This window comes from Tursiops truncatus, chromosome 16, assembly GCF_011762595.2.
Source record: "Tursiops truncatus isolate mTurTru1 chromosome 16, mTurTru1.mat.Y, whole genome shotgun sequence".
Lineage (NCBI taxonomy): Eukaryota > Metazoa > Chordata > Mammalia > Artiodactyla > Delphinidae > Tursiops > Tursiops truncatus.
In genome coordinates this window covers 6,683,005-6,704,707 of record NC_047049.1, presented here as the reverse complement: position 1 = coordinate 6,704,707, position 21,703 = coordinate 6,683,005, and the positions used below count along the sequence as shown (strand labels likewise).

Here is a 21,703-nt window from a genome sequence, read left to right as displayed (position 1 = left end):
GATGGCCAACAGCAGCTTCCTGGACTTGGTGCTTCTCCACTCAAGCCCAGTGGGGACATAGCAGCCTAGAGGAAACCCCCATGCACCCTCTTGGCTCTGACTGGGCTGCATGCCCATATCCAAAGCAACCCTAGACCCAGGGGAAAATGTGCGCTAGTTGCCTTACATCTAGGTTATGTGCTCCTCTCAGAGCCAGGAGCGTGGATAAGGCCACCAGAAGTGCATGGACTGGGGGTGACATTCCCCAGAAGGGAACTGCGTGAAGTTACTGAGAAAAGAGTAAATGGAGGCTGGACACAAACCTAACAGACGTTAATGTGAAAAAACACAGTGGTTGCAAGCTCTTATCTGAGTTTTTATCCCAACTCTACCACTTTTCTTGTTGTGCAACCTTGAGCATCTTGACTTCTCAATACCTCAGTGTCTTCAGCTGTCAAATGCGGATCATGATAATATCTGTATCTTAGTGTTTGGGGGGCAGGGTAAAAATTAAATCAGATAATACTGATTAGCCCAGCATCTGGGAAATAGAAGTCCTCACCAAATGTTAGCTGTTATTCACACCAGTTTTTAATCTGGTCCCAAAACACAGAGGCCAATAGTGAGGATAATAATGTCCAGGGTAAGGGCTGGTGGGGGATCCTGAGCTTGACAGGTGAAAAACCTGTACTTACTCAGAAGAAATACACCTCGCTCATCCCCTAATCATAAAACCTCTTAAAACTGGTGTTGGTGGAATAAACAAATGAAACTTAATTTAACTTAAAAGCTGTTGCACAGCAAAGGAAACCATCAACAAAACGGAAAGACAACAACTGAATGGGAGAAAATATTTGCAAATGATATGACTGATAAGGGCTTAATACCCAAAATATATAAACAGCTCATACAACTCAATATCAAAGAAAACAAACAACCCAGTGAAAAAAAAATAGGCAGAAGACCTGAATAGATATTTTTCCAAAGAAGACATACAGATGCGCAACAGGTACATGAAAATATGCTCAACATCACTAATCATCAGAGAAATGCAAATCAAAACCACAATGAGATATCACCTCACACCAGTCAGAATGGCTATCATCAAAGAGTCTATAAATAACAAATGTTGGCAAGGATGTGGAGAAAAGGGAGCCCTCCAACACTGCTGATGGGATTGTGAATTTGTGCAGCCATTATGAAAACAGTATGGAGGTTCCTCAAAAAACTAAATATAGAACTACTATATAATCCAGCAATTCCACTCCTGGGTATATAACTGAAGAAAATGAAACACTAATTTGAAAGAATACATGCACACCAATGTTCATAGCAGTATTATTTACAATTGCCAAGATATGGAAGCCACCTAAGTATCCATCAACAGATGAATGGATAAAGAAGATATGACATATATATATATATAATATATATATACACATATATAACATATACACAATGGAATATTACTCAGCCATAAGAAGAGTGAAATTCTGCCATTTGTAACAACATGGATGGACCTAGAGGGTATTATGCTTCATGGGTATTATTAATTAGTATTATGCTTAGAGGGTATTATTATGCTAAGTCAGACAGAGAAAGACATAAATACTCTATGTGATCACTTATATGTGGAACCTAAAAAAAAAAACCACAAACAAATGAATGTGTATAACAATACAGAAACAGACGCAGATATAGAGAACAAACTAGTGGTCACCAGTGGGGAGAGGGAAGGAGGGAGGGGAAAGAGAGGAGTATGGGATTAAGAGATGTAAACTACTACGTATAAATCAGATAAGCAACAAGGATATATTGTACAGCACAGGGAAATATAGTCATTATTTTGTAATAACTTTAAATGGAGTTTAATCTATAAAAATATTGAATCACTATGTGGTACACCTGAAACTAATATAATATTGTAAATCAACTATACTTATGTTAAAAAAGTGGGGTTGGTGGCAAGGTTTCCTTAAAGGTGGAGAAGTTCAGGTTCATAGATGTCCTGTGTCAACAACGCAATGCATGCCCCTGTGTGGGCGGGTGTGCATGGGTGTGTGCATGTATGTAGAACATGTGTGTGAGTATATGGACATGTGAGTGTGTGTGTGTGTGTGTGTGTGTGTGTGTGTAGGGGATCTGGAATAGTGATTTTTTAAAAATTGGGGTATAGTTGCTTTACAATGTTGTGTTAGTTTCTGCTAGTTTCTGCTGTACAATGAAGTGAATCAGCTATACATATACATATATCCCCTCCCTCTTGGACCTCCCTCCTACTGCCCCCCATCCCACCCATCTAGGTCACCACAGAGCACCAAGCTGAGCTCCCCGTGCTATACAGCAGGTTCCCACTAGCTATCTAACTTACACATGGTAGTGTCTATATGTCAATCCCAATCTCCTGATTCATTACCCCTTCCCCCCACCTCCCGGTGTCCACACATCTGTTCTCTACGTCTGTGTCTCTATTCCTGCCCTGCAAATAGGTTCATCTGTACCATTTTTCTAGGAATAGTGATTTGAGGTCCTCAGAGCAAGCTCTGTTTTGGAACCACGCAGGTAAGAGGATACCAAAGGGCAGGGACAAAAGCCTATGAACCCTGGAAACTGCCAGAGGCAAACGTATGGCTCAGGGACCCCCAGGCCTCACCTTTCTCCCTCCCAGTGAGGCTGTGATCTTGCTGCTACTGACTCTGGTTCAAGGACCAGGAGGACCCCAGGTGTAAAACTGTCCCTTAAACAGAAGTGACTGGAGAGAATGTGTGAGTCTCTCAGCATGTGGTGGGAATCTGAGTATAAACAGGCAGTGGAGTAGCAGGAATTCCTCTGTTTTCTTTGCAACTCTGTTGGGATCCAGCTGTGCCGTGCAGGGAATGAGGTGAATGGGAAAGGCCAAAACCCAAATCCAAACCCCAAACCAAAGCAAACAGCAAAATCTTTGCCAGTGCACTTCGCACCTGCTTCTGCTCTGTGGAGCTGCCCCGCTCCTCACACCAGGTTCTGAATCCTGGGGACTTTTACCAGGGTGTGTGGGTGTGCGTGTGTGGTGTGTGTGTGTGTGTGTGTGGTGTGTGTGTGTGTGTGTGTGCGCGTGTGTGTGGTGTGTGTGTGAGTGTGTGTGTGTGTGTGTGTCACTCCCTTGGCTGCCGAGGCAGTATCTTTCCCTAGGCTGCATAGGGTGATGTGCCAATGAGCAATATTCCTTAGGATGGGGACAGAGAACACTCTTCAGCCTTGTTCATCTGTAAAAAGGATGTTCTGTTTCAACTAGTTCCAGGTGATCACAGAAATTCACCAAGGTGATTTAGATGCCTTAAACATTCTGTTAAAAGTTTTGGTTTTCTAGATAGGGTTCTAATTCAAGCTCATGTTGAAAATTTAATTAAAAACCATGAAAAGGAAATGCAGGGAATAAATCAGTGAGGGGGCTGCTCAGGCGAGCACATCTTTTTAACGGCAGGTTTCTTTCTGATAGGCAATCTGAGGATCTGCTGCATGAAGGATTGAGAATCGTTCTTAAAGATGAAACTGCAAAAAACAATGTGTGGTAATGCCTTCTCAGAGTCATCTGATTCATAACCAGGGTAAAAATGGAAGGGCATATTACTGCTGTGCACCAAAATTTATGTAAAGAAGGTTTATCGTTGCGCATTCATAGTGCTGAAAATTGGGAAATAATCTAACTTTCTAAAATAGGAAAACAGTTAAATCATGTTATTTTCACATGCTGGTCTTTCATGTAGTTATTAAGAATCAAATTTGAAAAATATTTAATGAAAGGCAAATACCTATGACTCAATGCCCAGTTTAAAAAAGGAGGGTTCAAAACTCTGTATATTGTATGATCCCAATTTTGTGTTAAAATATACAGAGAAAAGACTGGAAGGAAATCTTTAATATGATAACAATGGAAGTGAAATGTATGTCTTCACTGCTGAGCGGGGAAATTGGTGGTATTCTTCTTCATGCTTTCTTTACAAAACTTTTGCAAATGCACATATGTGTGCATATATATATATACGTGTATACATCATACATATAATGTGATATAAACATTATGTATATATCACATTTATAATCAGAAGGCATTTGTTTTTTTTTTTTAATTTGGCCATGCAGGGCAGCATGTAGGATCTTAGTTCCCTGACCAGGGATCGAACCCGTGTCCCCTACGTTGGAAGCGTGGAGCCTTAACCACTGGACCGCCAGGGAAGTCCCTCAGAAGGCAGTTTTGAAGATATTCAGAATAATGGGAAATGGACACTGGGGCTACAAGTACATATTATCAGTAGATTAAGAGCTTGGACAGTTATCTTGAGAACCCTCACTGAGCTGTGGGAAAATTCAAAAAATCAAGTCTTCCTGACTCTAAAAAAGCTTCCCTTCACTCTGCCTCTTGCTGATGACTGCAAAGTTTTGCCTTCCTCCTTCCTTTTACACCGAGCCTTCTTTTTTTTTTTAAACTTTTTATTTTATATTGGAGTAGAATTGATTAACAGTGTTGTGTTAGTTTCAGGTGTACAACAAAGTGATTCGGTTATACATATACATGTATCTATTCTTTTTCAAATTCTTTTCCTAATAAGGTTGTTATAGAATATTGTGCAGCGTTCCCTGTGCTGTACAGTAGGTCCTTGTTGGTTATCCATTTTAAATATAGCCGTGTGGACATGTCAATCCCAAACACCCAGCCGTCCTGAGCTTCCCACGTGCACCATCTCTCTGCACCTCCGCTTCTCTGACCTGGTGATGATTTGACTTCTACTCCTCAGCTCCATGGACAGTCTTCTCCTTTAGAACGCTGGTGACCTCCTGATGTTTGAATCCTCATTTGTCTTAGTCAGCTTGGGCTGCCGTAACAGACCCAGAACCTGGTGGCCTTAAACAACAGATACTTATTCTCACACAGTTCTGGAGGCTGGATGTACAAGATCAAGATGCTGGCAGGTTTGGTTTCTGGTGAGACCTCTCTCCCTGGTTTGCAGATAGTCACCGTCTCGTTGTGTCCTCACATGGCCTTTCCTTTGTACATGCACACTCTTTGTGTCTCTTTCTCTTCTTAAAAGGACACCAGTCCTATTGGCTTAGGGGCCCACCCTTACAACCGCATTTAACTTTACCTCCTTAAAGGCCCTACCTCCAAATACAGTTACAGTGGGAGTCAGGGCTTCAACATGTGGATTTTAGGGGGGACACCATTCAGTCCATGACACCATCCTGCCAGCACTGACAGCTCTGTGTCCACCATCTTCCACTTAGCTTCTAGGTACCATGCTCTTCTGCTTCTGTCTGCCTCTCTGGTATTTCTTCTCTAGCTTATTCACTATTATACTTTTTTTTTTTTTTTGGCTGCATTGGGTCTTAGTTGCAGCATGCGGGATCTTTGCTGTGGCATGCAGGGATCTTTCGTTGTGTCACATGGGTTTCTCTCTAGTTGTGCTGCGTGGGCTTCTCTCTAGTCGTGGCATGTGGGTTTTCTCTCTCTAGTTGTGGCGTGCAGGCTCCAGGGCACATGGGCTCTGTAGTGGCACGCGGGTTCCAGAGTGCGTGGGCTCTGTAGTTTGTGGCATGCAGGCTTCTAGTTGAGGCGTGTGAGCTCGGTAGTTGTGGTGCGCGGGCTTAGTTGCCCCGAGGCATGTGGGATCTTAGTTCCCTGACCAGGGATCAAAACTGCATCCTGCATTGGAAGGCAGATTCTTTTCCAGTGGACCACTGGGGAAGTCCCACTATTACACATTTTGAATTTGCTTCTTAAATGTTCAGGCTCCTGGGGCCCTCCCTGGCCCCCTGTTGTCTTATCCTGAGTGATCTCATCAATCTCTGGAGGTCTATGTGCTGATGATGCCCAAATCTCCACCTCTGACTCTCAGCTTCTCTCCCCAGCTCCTGTCCCAACATTCGTACTGCCTACACCAGTCATTCTTAACTGGGGACAATTCTGTCTCGCAGGGGACATTTGGCCATGTCTGCAGATGTTTTTGGTCATCTCAGCTGGGGCTGGGGGCGCTACTGGCATCTGTGGTTGCTGCTAAACATCCTACAGTGCAGAGGACAGAATGATCCAGCCCCCAAAGTCAACAGTACTGAGGCCGAGAAACCCTAGCTACACCTTGGCTGAAAGTGTCCCCATCTCCTCTGTTTCCCAAACACGAACCTTCCTTTCCAAGCTGTGCCCCTCACACCAAGGTCATCCAGATGAATTCCCAGCTCCCACACCCTCTTCACCCACTGCCTCAGCTGGGGGATCATTTAGTCTCCCTGATGCTGCAAATTCTTTGGGCTCAAGACTCGCTCCTCTCTACATGCTGTTTTTCTGCTTCTGGAAGATCTTTTTTTTTTCAATTTGAAAAATATGTCAAAGCATACATTGGGGAAAAAAATCATCACAATCTCACACTTGATAGGTGAAGTAAAGAGCCCTTCAGTCCCTCTAATTTCACCCCTGACAGATAACCACTGATGATAGTTTGGAGTGTACCCTCCTAGTTATTTTTTCTGAAAGGATATGACTATAGACATGCACACTTAAAAAAAATAAATAGGGGCTAATCGGCGGCGTTTGCGGAGGCTGAAGAGTTTAGGGCGTCTGTACTAGTTGCTGCTTTTGGCGCGAAAAATGCTGGGTCTGGCGGCCGCAAGCCCTGCCCCGTCGAGTCGCAGGAGAAGAAGCCTCTGAAGCCCTGCTGCGCCTGCCCGGAGACCAAGAAGGCGCACGATGCGTGCATCATTGAGAAAGGAGAAGAGAACTGTGGACCCCTAATTGAGGCCCACAAGGAATGCATGAGAGCCCTGGGATTTAAGATATGAAATGGTGGTCTGCTCTGGGAATTAATAATTCCTGAAAAATGAAGAAGATTTAATAACTTTGGGAGCTCTTTGGTGAACATTGATAAATTTAAGAATATTTATAACTTATTAAAAAAAAAGAGAATATCCCTGGTAAAATATAAATAAATAAATAAAAGGGAATTGTGCTATATGTATTGTTCTGCAAATCGTTTTCGTCCTTTAAAATTATATCATTTCCCAGGTCAGTATATACAGCTTTTCCTCATTCTTTCTTTCTTTCTTTTTTTTTTTTTTTTTTTTCGGTACGCGGGCCTCTCACTGTTGTGGCCTCTCCCGTTGCGGAGCACAGGCTCCGGACGCGCAGGCTCAGCGGCCATGGCTCACAGGCCCAGCCGCCCGCGGCATGTGGGATCTTCCCGGACCGAGGCACGAACCCGTGTCCCCTGCATCGGCAAGCGGACTCTCAACCACTGCGCCACCAGGGAAGCCCTTCCTCATTCTTTTTAACAGTATCTGGTGGTACTGTTCCGCTCTTGTAATACTACAAACTTTTGTGATGTAAAATAACATGTTCATGACTAGGACTAATAAATTATTATGAAGGAACTATAACCCCGGTAAAGAGCTATGGGCCTAAACTATTGGCTAAGTCAGAAAATGTGTCAAAATGCACTGTCACTTGCAAAAAATTGGTTTGCATTTGAAAATAAAACCTCCCTGCCCCACCTTCCCTCCCCCCGCAACCCGCCCCGGGCTTTTTTTAAAGCTCATGTGCTACCTATTGGAGATTACTGCGGTAGTCTGACATTTATCAACGAAGTTTACAAAAGCTTGGAATGAGAAACTCTCTTCCTCAGAGAGCTTGCTAAAGAGGAGGCAAGCCCCACGCACCCCAGTCCTCCCTCCCACTCCCGTTCACCCATTCTCAGCCCACGAAACTTAAGCATAATTCTGCCTTCAGCGCACTACCAAAAACAAGTCATTTCAATGCATTTGAGAAGAGCGGGTGGACGGCCTTCTGAACTGTTTGGGAATTTCTGAGTTATGAGTCCCTGACATACACAAATACTACAAATAAATTACCAAACAAGCATGAAGTGCTCAGAATCCTTTGCTTCCAAGTAAACTTGTTTATAAACAATTAGATTCAGCAGAACCATAGAAGGATATTTTTGTTCTATTCTACTGAATCCAACAATGAAGTCTGGTGGGATAAAGAAGTCCTTGCTCCATATAAAAAGTAACAAAAGCTCAGTGTACCTCAGCGATGTTTGTCTTAACACGATTCCTGGAATTTGTACTGTTTATGTTGAGAACATACTACTCAGTTCATTTATAAAGTCAGCTACCCAGTGGCCATGAGAAAAACAGTACCCTATAGAGTTTCAAGACTGAATTTCTTTCAGAAGATATGTGGGTGTTATTGAATCACAGAGACCCAAAACAGCAGATTAACTGACCAAAGCTACCTAGCACTACAGTTGGGGTAGTAAAATACCATAGGAATTTGGATTATGCACTCGAACCTAAAAGGTCTTTCAGGCTAATCTCTTCCTTTCGCCTCAGTGGTCTTTCTAATACATGTGGGTAATTGAAACAATCTGCATTTTGACTGTGAGTGGTCTGAAAATGAAGTGACTGCAAGTTAGAAATAAGACCGTGTAGGGTCAGGTGGTCTTTAATACATCAGGTGATGAAATGAGATCTTTCTTGATCTTGAGGGCATACATGTTTATTCAGAGTTTCCTTAGTGTTTGCTTAGAACTGGAAGGGCTCTGGGGGGGTCACCTCATCCCACCCTCAATGCCTGACTTTACAAATGGGGAATCTGAATGTCAGGATGTCAACAAGTCATTTGGCTGCTCAGGGGTAGAAATGAGTTTGATGCGAGTCTCCTGAGGAAAGTTCAGTATTCATCAGAGGGCAGAACTTGAACTTGGCAGGGAAACTGGAAGTGTAGTGGCCATGGAGAGTCCTAAAGTCTGAGCACAAACTTTGTCTAAATCCTTGGCTAGTTTCTGAGCTATGGCAAGCATGTTCTTTTAACACTCGTAAGGTGGATGCAAGGGCACTAGGTGCTGTTGTAGCTCGTACACACTGTGGCTGATTTACCAGCTCACCTTGTTGATGGGGTGGGTGTAGCTAGGTCTGCAGCTCCATCATTCCGGCCAGGTCCCTGCAGCTTCTCTGGTCCAAGCCCATGCTGAGATGCAGAGGCAGCAAATGGACATAAAGTGTCTGATGATCCCCTATAATTACTTAAAGTCAAATCCCTTAGAAAAATTGCATATTCTCTGTCATTCTTATTGGTTCTTATTGTTGTTGCTTTAAAATCACACCCTGAGTGATATAGCATTCAAACAGAAAAAAATAAGAAAGCTGCGGTGACTATATTAATGTTAGAAGAAATAAATTTTAAGTCAAAGAGAATTATTAGAGACCAAGATGGATAATTCATAATGGCAACAAGGTTGGTACAGCAGCAAGGAAGATACAACGGTTACACTAAATGTGGGTCCATATAGTAACAGAGTTACAAAATACATGAAGCAAAATGGACAGAACTAAAAACAGAAATAGACTAATCCACAATTATAGTTGGAGATTTCAATACTCCCATTTTAATATTGATTTAAAAAAAGCAGTAAAGATGGACAAGATTTGATGAACACTATCAACCAACTGGACCTGTTGACATTTATTCCATTCAATAAGAGCAGAATGCACTTTTTTTTTTCAAGGACATGTGGAACATTTACTAAGATAAACTGTAAAACAAGTCTCAATAAATTTGAAAATGTTAAAACAATAATCACAAGAGAATTAAACTAGCAATCAATAACAGAATGATCTTTGGAATATCCCCTAATATTTGGAAGTTAACCACTTCTAAATAATCAATGGATCATGGAAAAACTTTCAAGAGAAATTAGACAATATTTTGAGCTGAATGAAAATGAAAACACAATTTATCAAAATTAGTGAGATACAGTAAAAGCAGTGCATAAAGTAAAATGAATATCTTTAAATGCTTATGTTAGAGAAACAAAATGTTCTCAAACCAGTAACCTAAGCTTCCATTTTAAAAAGCTAGAATTAGGTAAGCAAATTAAACCCAAAGTAAGTAGAAAGCAGGAAATAATGAGGAGTGGAAATCAATGAAACAGAAAACAAAAAACATAAGACAAAATAATTAAAACCAAAAGCTTATTTTTGGAAAAATATCAATAAATTTAATAAACATCTACCTAGACTGATCAAGAAAGAAAGAAAGAAGGGAAATTGGTTCAAGATGGCAGAGCAGAAGGACGTGTGCTCAATCCCTCTTGCGAGAGCACTGGAATCACAACTAACTGCTGAACAAACATAGACAGGAAGACACTGGAACTCACCAAAAAAAGACACCCCACATCCAAAGACAAAGGAGAAGCCACAATGAGATGGTAGGAGGGGCGCAATCACAATAAAATCAAATCCCATAACTGCTGGGTGGGTGACTCACAAATTGGAGAACACTTATACCACAGAAGTCCACCCACTGGACTGAAGGTTCTGAGCCCCACGTCAGGCTTCCCAACCTGGGGGTCCGGCAATGGGAGGAGGAATTCCTAGAGAATCAGACTTTGAAGGCTAGCGGGATTTGATTGCAGGACTTTGACAGGACTGGGGGAAACAGAGACTCCACTCTTGGAGGGCACACACAAAGTAGTGTGCTCATCGGGACCCAGGGGAAGGAGCAGTGACCCCATAGAAGACTGAACCAGACCTACCTGCTAGTGTTGGAGGGCCTCCTGCAGAGGCGGGGGGTGGCTGTGGCTCACCATGAGGACAAGGATACTGGCAGCTGAAGTTCTGGGAAGTGCTCCTTGGCGTGAGCCCTCCCAGGGTCCGCCATTAGCCCCACCAAAGACCAGGTAGGCTCCAGTGTTGGGTCACCTCAGGCCAAACAACCAGCAGGGAGGGAACCCAGCCCCATCCATCAGCAGACAAGCAGATTAAAGTTTTACTGAGCTCCACCCACCAGAGCAACAGCCAGCTCTACCAACCACCAGTCCCTCCCATCAGAAAACTTGCACAAGCCTCTTAGATAGCCTCATCCGCCAGAGGGCAGATAGCAGAAGCAAGAAGAACTACAATCCTGCAGCCTGTGGAACTAAAACCACATTCACAGAAAGAAAGACAAGATGAAAAGGCAGAGGGCTACGTACCAGATGAAGGAACAAGATAAAACCCCAGAAAAACAACTAAATGAAGTAGAGATAGGCAATCTTCCAGAAAAAGAATTCAGAATAATGACAGTGAAGATGATCCAGGACCTTGGAAAAAGAATGGAGGCAAAGATTGAGAAAATGCAGAAATGTTTAACAAAGACCAAGAAGAATTAAAGAACACCTAGAAAGATTAAAGAACAAACAAACAGAAATGAACAATACAATAACTGAAATGAAAAATACACCTGAAGGAATCAATAGCAGAATAACTGAGGCAGAAGAACAGATACGTGACCTGGAAGACAGAATGGGGGAATTCACTGCCCTGGAACAGAATAAAGAAAAAAGAATGAAAAGAAATAAAGACAGCATAAGAGACCTCCGGGACAACATTAAACATGACAACATTTGCATTATAGGGGTCCCAGAAGGAGAAGAGAGAGAGAAAGGACCCGAGAAAATATTTGAAGTGATTAGAGTCGAAAACTTCCCTAACATGAGAAAGGAAATAGCCACCCAGGTCCGGGAAGCACAGTGAGTCCCAGACAGGATAAACCCAAGGAGAAACACACTGTGACACACAGTAATCAAACTGACAAAAATTAAAGACAAAGAAAAATTATTGAAAGCAACAAGGGAAAAACAACAAATAACATACAAGGGAACTCCCATAACGTTAACAGCTGATTTCTCAGCAGAAACTCTACAAGCCAGAAGAGAGTGGCATGATATTTAAAGTGATGAAAGGGAAAAAACTACAACCAAGATTACTCTACCCAGCAAGGATCTCATTCAGATTCGATGGAGAAATCAAAAGCTTTACAAGCAAGCAAACGCTAAGAGAATTAAGCACCACCAAACCAGCTCTACAACAAATGCTAAAGGAACTTCTCTAAGTGGGAAACCCAAGAGAAGAAAGGGACCTACAAAAACAAACCCATAAAATTAAGAAAATGGTAACAGGAACATACATATCAATAATTACCTTAAACGTTAATGGGTTAAATGCTCCAACCAAAAGACACAGGCTCGCTGAATGGATACAAAAACAAGACCCATATATATGCTGTCTACAAGAGACCCACTTCAGACCTAGGGACACATACAGACTGAAAGTGAGGGGATGGAAAAAGATACTCCATGCAAATGGAAACCAAAAGAAAGCTGGAGTAGCCATACTCATATCAGATAAAATAGACTTTGAAATAAAGAATGTTACAAGAGACAAGGACATTACATAATGATCAAGGGATCAATCCAAGAAGAAGATATAACAATTATAAATATATATGCACCCAATATAGGAGCACCTCAATACATAAGGCAACTGCTAACAGCTATAAAAGAGGAAATCGACAGTAACACAATAATAATGGGGGACTTTAACACCTCACTTACACCAATGGACAGGTCATCCAAACAGAAAATTAATAAGGAAACATAACCTTTAAATGACACAACAGACCAGATATATTTGATATTTATAGGACATTCCAACCAAAAACAGCAAATTACACTTCAAGAAAAAAAACGGAGAGGACTCAAATCAGTAAAATTAGAAACAAAGAAGGAGAAGTTACTACTGACCCTATAGAAATACCAAGGATCACAAGAGACTACAAGCATCTGTATGACAATAAAATGGACACCCTGGAAGAAATGGACAAATTCTTAGAAAGGTAAATCTCCCAAGACTGAACCAGAAAGAAACAGAAAATATGAACAGACCAATCACAAGTAATGAAATTGAAACTGATTTAAAAACTCCAAGAAACAAAAGTCCAGGACCAGATGGCTTCACAGATGAATTGTTTCAAACATATAGAGAAGAGGTAACATCTATCCTTCTGAAACAGTTCCAAAAATTGCACAGGAAGGAAACCTCTCAAACTCATTCTATGAGGCCACCATCACCCTGATATCAAAACCAGAAAAAGATATCACAAAAAAAGGAAAATTACAGACCAATATCACTGATGAATATAGATGCAAAAGTCCTCAACAAAATACTAGCAAACAGAATCCAGCAACACATTGAAAGGATCATACACCATGATCAAGTGGGATTTATCCCAGGAATGTAAGGATTCTTCAATATACACAAATCAATCAATGTGATACACCATATTAACAAATTGAATGATAAAAACCATATGATCATCTCAAAAGATGCAGAAAAAGCTTTTTACAAAATTCAACACCCATTTATGATAAAAACTCTCCACAAAGTGGGCATAGATGGAACCTACCTCAACATAATAAAGGCCATATACAACAAACCCACAGCAAACATCATTCTCAATGGTGAAAAACTGAAAGCATTTCCTCTAAGATCAGGAACAAGACAAGGATGTCCACTCTTGCCACTATTATTCAACATAGTTTTGGAAGTCCTAGCCATGGCAATCAGAAAAGAAAAATAAATAAAAGAATCCAACTCGGAAAAGCAGAAGTAAAACTGTCACTGTTTGCAGATGACATGATACTATACCTAGCGAATTCTAAAGATGCCACCAGAAAACTACTAGAGTTAATCAATGAATTTGTTAAAGTTGCAGGATACAGAATTAATGCACAGAAATCTCTTGCATTCCTGTACACTAACAATGAAAGATGAGAAAGAGAAATTAAGGAAACAATCCCATTCACCGTTGCAACAAAAAGAATAAAATACCTATGAATAAAGCTACCTAAGGAGGTAAAAAACCCGTACTCAGAAAACTATAAGACACTAATGAAAGAAATCAAAGATGATACAAACAGGTGGAGAGATATACCATGTTCTTGGATTGGAAGAATCAAGATTGTGAAAATGACTCTACTACCCAAAGCAATCTACAGATTCAATGCAATCCCTATCAAATTACCAGTGGCAGTTTTTACAGAACTAGAAGAAAAAATCTTAAAATTTGTATGGAGACACAAAAGACCCTGAATAGCCAAAGCAGTCCTGAGGGAAAAAAAAGGAGCTGGAGAAATCAGACTCCCTGGCTTCAGACTATACTACAAGGCTACAGTAATCAAGACAATATGGTACTGGCACAAAAACAGAAACATAGATCAATGGAATAAGATAGAAAGCCCAGAGATAAACCCACACACCTATGGTCAACTAATCTATGACAAAGGAGGCAAGGATATACAATGGAGAAAAGACAGCCTTTTCAATAAGTAGTGCTGGGAAAACTGGACAGCTACATGTAAAAGAATGAAATTAGCACACTCCCTAACACCACACACAAAAATAAACTCAAAATGGATTCAAGACCTAAATGTAAGACTGGACACTATAAAACTCATAGAGGAAAACATAGGAAGAACACTCTTTGACATAAATCACAGCAAGACCTTTTTTGATCCACTTCCTAGAGTAATGCTAATAACAGCAAAAATAAACAAATGGGACCCAATGAAACTTCAAAGCTTTTGTACAGCAAAGGAAACCATAAACAAGACGAAAACACAACCCTCAGAATGGGAGAAAATATTTGCAAATGAAGTGACTGACAAAGGATTAATCTCCAAAATTTATAAACAGCTCATGTAGCTCAATATTAAAAAAACAAACAACCCAATCCAAAATGGGCAGAAGACCTATATAGACATTTCTCCAACAAAGACATAGAGATGGCCAAGAAGCAAATGAAAAGCTGCTCAACATCACTAATTATTAGAGAAATGAAAATCAAAACTACAATGAGGTATCACCTCACACCAGTTAGAATGGGCATCATTAGAAAATCTACAAACAACAAATGCTGGGGAGAGTGTGGAGAAAAAGGAACCGTCTTGCACTGTTGGTGGGAATGTAAATTGATACACTATGGAGAACAGTATGGAGGTTCCTTAAAAAACTAAAAATAGAATTACCATATGACCCAGCAATCCCACTACTGGGCATGTACCCAGAGAAAACCATAATTCAAAAAGACACACGCACCCCAATACTCACTGCAGCACTGTTTACAAATAGCCAGGTCATGGAAGCAACCTAAATGCCCATCGACAGACTAATGGATGAAGAAGATGTGGTACATATATACAATGGAATATTACTCAGTTGTAAAAAGGAACGAAATTGGGTCATTTGTAGAGACATGGATGGATCTAGAGACTGTCATACAGAGTGAAGTAAGTCAGAAAGAGAAAAACAAATATCGTATATTAACGCATGTATGTGGAACCTAGAAAAATGGTACAGATGAACCAGTTGCAGGGCAGAAATAGAGACACAGATGTAGAGGACAAACGTATGGACACCAAGGGGGGAAAGTGGTGGCGGGGGAGGTGTGATGAATTGGGAGATTGGGATTGACATATATACACTAATATGTATAAAATGGATAACTAATAAGAACCTGCTGCATAAAAAAATAAATAAAATAAAATTCAAAAAAAAAGACAGAACAAACGCAAAATGTACCATTATGATGAATGAGAGAAGGGATTCCACGGGTATTTAAAAAAAGAAGGAACTATTGATATTAGGAAGAACTTTATGCCAATGAGTGTGATAACAGATGAAATGTACAAATCCCTTGAAAGACATGGATTACCAAATGAACTCAAGAAGAAACTAAAAAGATGAAAAAGTGAATTCTCTATTAAAATCAGTCCTGCAGAGAAGATTCTAGCCACTCATGACTTTACTGGTGAATTCTATCAAATACTGAAGGCAGAAATAATACCAATCTTATAAAAAATCTTTCAGAAAATACAGAGAGAACACATCCAACTTACCTTATGAAGCCAGAATTACCCTGATACCAACCCAGAGAAAGACATCAGAAGAAAAAATATTAGGAAATCGAATCCACTAAAGCAACAACAACAAAACAAATACTAGGAATGCAAGGTTGGTTTATCATTAGAAAATTAACCACTGTAAACCATTATATTAAAAGAATAAGGAGAAGACCATACAATTATCTAAATAGAGGCAGAAAATCACGTGGTAAAATACAACACCTGTTTCTGAAAACTCTTTGCAAACCAGCAATAAGATAAAACTTCCTCAAACTGATAAAGAGAATTTACAAAAAAACCTACAGCAAATATCATACTTAATGATGAAATAGTGAACACTTTCCTCTCTGAAATCGGGGATGGTCAAAGGACGTCCGCTCTCACCACATCTATTTAGCCTTATACTGGAAATCCTAGCAAGCGCCATAGGGTGCACACACACACACACACACACGCACGCACACAGATCGAAAAGGAAGAAGTAAAACTATTTTTTATTCTCAGGACACATGATTGTGTACATAAAAAAATTATTCCCAAGGGATCTCCAAAAAGGTACTAGAACTAATCAGTGATGTTAGTAGGATCCCAAAATATAAGGTCAGTATAAGATTCAATGATATTTTTATGTACTAGCAATGAACAATCGAAAAATAAAATTTTAAGTATCATTTACAGCAGTATAAAAATATGAAGTATTTAGGCATAAATTTACTAAAATATGTACAAGAGCTATACACTTCAAAATACTGGTGGGATAAATTTAAAAACATTAAGAAAAGGTGAGGTATAACATGTGCATGGATTGGAAGATTCAATATTGTGAAGATGTCAGTGTTCCCCAAATTGATCTACAGATTCAACAGAATTCTGATCAAATTCTTTGCAGTTCTTTCTGTAGAAACTGACAAGCTAAACTAAAATTTATATGAAAATTCAAAGGACCTAGAACAGCCAAAATAATTATTTAAAAAGAACAAGGTTGGAGGACTCACACTACCTGATCTCAAGATTTAATATAAAGTCACAGAAATGAAGACAGTATGGTATTGGCATAAGGATAGACATATAGGCCAAGACTCTTATTTATACAGTTAATTGTTTTGCACAAGGTAATTCAATGTGAACTTTGGGTTTTTTCAAAAGAACAGTTGGATAGCCGTATAGAAAAAGTGAAACTCAATCCTTCTCTCTCACCATATTAAAAGATTAATGTAAAATAGATCATAGACATAACTGTATGACCTTAAAACTATAAAACTTCTGTAAGTCAGCATCAGAGAAACATTTGTGACTGTTGGTTTAAAAAGATTTCTTAAAAAGCTAAACAAAAACAAACAAATAAAAAAACTAAAAACAAAAAAACCCTTTTGTTCTTCATCGAAGTGGAGAAAATGAAAAGGTAAGCCACCGCCCAGGAGAAAATATTTGTAAAGCAAATATAACAAGCGGCTGGTGTTAAGAATATGTAGAGAACTCTTACAACACAAATAATAATAACAAAAACGAACAACCCAATTTAAAAAAAAAAAAGGAGCAAAAGATCTGAACAGAAATTTCATAAAAGAAGATTGACAAATGGCCAATAAACAAATGAAAAGATGCTCACAGAAACAAATTAAAACCACAATGAGAGACCACTAATCAACCATCTGAATGGTTAAACAACTAATGATATCAAGTATTAGTGAAGATGTGGAACAAGTGGAACTTTAATACATGGCTGATGAAAATAAAAAATGGTGCAGCCACTTTGAAAAACAGTTTGGCAGTTTTACTGAAGGTAAACGTACTTGCCAAATGACCATCAATACCACTTGTAGATGTCTACACAAAGACTTGTACATGAATGTCTGTAGCAGCATTATTCATTATAGCCCAAAACTAGAAACAACCCAGATGTCTTCATACGGTTAATGGATAAAAACATTGTTGTTTATCCAGTCAATGGAGTATAACTCAGCAATGAAAAGGAGCAAGCTATTGATATAACAATACAGATTTATCTCAAAAAAAAACGAAAGAAGCCAGACATAGAAGAATATAGGCTGACAATTCTATTTATATAAAATTCTAGAGAAGGTGAAACTATAGTGACACCAAATAGGTTGCCAGGGGTCAGGGTTGGCGGGGGCGGACTGACTGCAGCAGGGAACTTTTAGAGTGATGAATATGTTCTATGTCGTGATTGTGGTGGAGGTTATGTGACTATGTACATTTGCCCAAACTCATTCACTGTGTACTTAACAGGGGTGAATTTTATTGTATGTAAACTATACTCCCCAAATGTGTCCCCCCAAAAGTAAGAATAATTTCTGGACAGACAAGGACTTCAAATAGGAAATTTCCAAAAAATTACATGTTCTCCTCCCTTGTTGTACATACACAGTCTATCACTGAGGAAGCAATAAGCTGATTCTTGCTTAAGATTAAGAGACACTAGGCAGAGTTTATGAATCCCATCATTACATGGGATATCAGAGGACTGTTCCCATGGATCTCCCACACCCCTGTGCAGTAAGTGTGTCTATCTTTTCCCTCTCTCCTCCAATAGCTTCAAATCTCAGAGACTTTGGCTCAAAATGAGTTGTACACCTGCAACTTTTTCCTCTTGTCTAGCATACCTTCAGGCAGGACCAACCCAATAAAACTATTTTATTTTCACAGTTTACCTAGGGGCATTTGAACTTCCCTGGTACCGATTTCACTGCCAATTCCTCCTTATCTACTCCAAATCCTTAACGACTCCATTTTCTCTCATTCCCTTCCTTTTCTCCTCTGAAAGCCAATGAAGCAAAGCTTATAACCATCTTCTGTAAAATAACCGTTCACACCCCTGAGGTATGATCATTCAATCACACTCCATCCTTGCACACTGAGCTAAATACTCCTTGTGTTCATGCTTTTCATATTTCCCCATATTTCTCCCCAGAGAAAGCCACCCTGGGCCTCTGGTTGAGGGTGCACTCTGGGAAAAATCACTGTTTTCCAGGAGCCCAGGATTTTGTGTTCCAGGAAGTGAGGAATGGGTTTTGCTACTTATTCATTGCACAGCCTTGGGGCAAGTGGCCTCTCTGAGCCTCAGTCTCTTCATCTGATTATTGGAAATCATAATATCTATGAGAGGTGCTGCTGATGAGCACATACTCACTAATTTTCCTCCTCCACTCTTGCTTCCCAATCCAGAAACGTGCTAACTTCCCTTGTACCTTGGAAAGTGTCCCTTGGCAAGTACTATGACTAAACTCTACTTATGTAGGTGATTAAGATATTGCTTAGACACTGTATTTTTGAAAATTAATGAAGCAAGATAATAATAGCTAGTATTGATATAGTCTTTGGTCTGTTATCTTAATTATGCTTTATGAAGCTACTATAAAACTGTTAAGTAAGATTGCTGCAAGTTAATTAATATTTATTATACTCCTGGAAGCAAAGTAGAGCCTTTATAAATCAGGTACAGTGAACTAAAGAAAATTCTTCCTGAGTTTGCAGGATCCAGCGCCACTGATGCTGTTGATCTGCAGCTAAATTAACCCTCAATTTTCAGCCAGCACTGCTGAAATAAGCAGGGACCCTCATGTATGAGACCTGGTGTGAACTAAGAACCAAGAAGAAAGAACTAAGAAGTCATTGAGGACCTGCAAATTACAGTACTTGAGATAATGCCTGCAAAATGACAGTAACAGCCCTTTTTTCCTTTTTATCTCCTACTTTTCCTTTAGTCTTGTCACCAACTTCCCAATTTGTTGTCTTTCTATTAGTATACACCTATTCTTTCAGGGGAAGGGAAAAGAGGGGGTGGCAGGGGTAGGGAGGGAATGAAAGATGTGGAAGCACTGCATTAAAAGTAGCTAATGACTTGTCAATCAAACTTTGATTTTGTGCTTCATCAATGTTCCATTTACCTGTTCTTGCTTTATGCTACGTGGCCTGGTGGTGGTCTGTGATTTGGTGACTTAATGAGTAGTAATATTTGGTGTCCGTACATGCTTTAATTTACATGATCTTATAGCTGCCTTTGATAAAGCTAAACATGCTTTACATATAGCCTCTCTCACCCTTACCATCGCAGATTTTCTATTCAAGTTTGTTTCAGAATTGGTTTACGTTTAACTATCTAATGGAATGTTGACCAATCTGAGGACAGAGGGGTTGATTACCTTGTATCTAAAAGCCTACCCTGCACTCAGAATAGACAGGTGTGTGTGTTTACTCATATGCACATGTAAGTCATTTATAAATATTTACATATTACCATATGTACAAACCATATTTCTAGAATTTGTCTAGATGTGGGATTTACCTACATTGTGGTATCGGGGAAGGAATATGACATCTAGCAGAACAGCCCTGAGAGCCAATCCTGCCTCTAACACTCACTAGCTATGTAACGATGGAAAATCATTGTGTACTCTTACTGCCGCAGTTTCCTCTTCCTTAAAATGAGGACCATAACAACACAATAACAATAATTCCACCCATCGCTCCAATCTTATACCTTATTATATTTTCCAGGCACAAAAACCATGCGTTTGAAAAATGCAAAATTCCGCCCAAGGCTAGTTATTGCTTCCAGATTTTATGGTAAGATGGATATCCAGGTTGTCAGACTGTAATTGAATTTGGTACAATCTGAATACAAAATCTCTCTAATGATTTTAAAAGATTTAAATTCCATGCTTTTCTAAGATAAGTTTCTACTTCACAACTATTAGGATGACTATTATAAGAAATATTTTTAAGCCCACAAAACAACTAATATTGGCAAGGATGTTGAGAAATTAGAACCCTCGTGCATTGCTGGTGGGAATATAAAATGATAAAGCTGCTGTGGAAAAGAGTATGGTGGTTCTTTAAAGAAATTAAACATAAAATTACCATATGATCCAGCAATTCCAATTCTCGGTATGTATCCAAAAGAATTGAAAATAAGGACTTGAACAGATATTTGTAAACCAATGATCATAAGAGCATTGTTCACACTAGCCAAAAGATGGAAGTGGATAAACAAAATGCGTTCTCTCCATATGATGGAATATCATTCAGCCTTAAGAAGGAATGAAGTTCTGACACACTCTACAACAGGGTGAAACTGGAGGACATTATTCAAAGTGAAAGTAGTCAGACACAAAAGGACAAATATTGTGATTCCACTTATAGGAAGTACCTGGAATAGTCAAATTCATAGAGACAGAAAGTAGAATAGAGGCTTCCAGGGACTGGCAGAAGTGGAGACTGACTTAACGGGTACAGAGTTTCAGTCTGGGAGAACGGAAAGTGCTGGAGACGGATGATGGTGATGCTTGCACAGCAACGTGAACGCACTTAATTCCACTTATTTTAAAATGGGTAAAAGGTAAATTTTGTTATGTATATTTTACCACAATTAAAAACTTTTCCCATGCTTTTTTTCCTGATCTAGCTACTTTATTTTAACTATCGGTCTTTTAAATACTACATTTCAAAGTTACCCAACTTGAAAGGCCCAGTGGAAACTGGCTAACAAGAGAAATTACTGGGGTGGGACCTTGGTCATGTAACTTCATCCCCCCGCACCAAGTCGTGAAATGCTTTCTCTCAGCTGTGGTAGCTCTTATTTTAAAGTATAACCATGTGTTCAAGTTTTATACATACCTATATATATCCCATTCCATAGTACTATCTGTATCCTATTCCATACCTTTTAAAAAAAAAACAAAACTTGGGTTTCCCTGGTGGCGCAGTGGTTGAGAGTCCGCCTGCCGATGCAGGGGACGCGGGTTCGTGCCCCGGTCCGGGAGGATCCCACATGCCGCGGAGCGGCTGGGCCTGTGAGCCATGGCCGCTGAGCCTGCGCGTCCGGAGCCTGTGCTCTGCAACGGGAGAGGCCACAACAGTGAGAGGCACACGTTCCGCAAAAAAAACAAAAAATCTTTTATTTATTTTATTTTATTTTTAATAAATTTAATTATTTTTGGCTGCTTTGGGTCTTC

At 39.8% G+C, this 21,703-nt stretch overlaps 1 pseudogene; it reads left to right on the top strand.

The window, feature by feature from the left end:
- The first annotated feature begins 6,583 nt into the window (after positions 1-6,583).
- Positions 6,584-6,859, top strand: LOC101340111 (cytochrome c oxidase copper chaperone pseudogene; annotated as a pseudogene).
- The last annotated feature ends 14,844 nt before the right edge of the window (positions 6,860-21,703 follow it).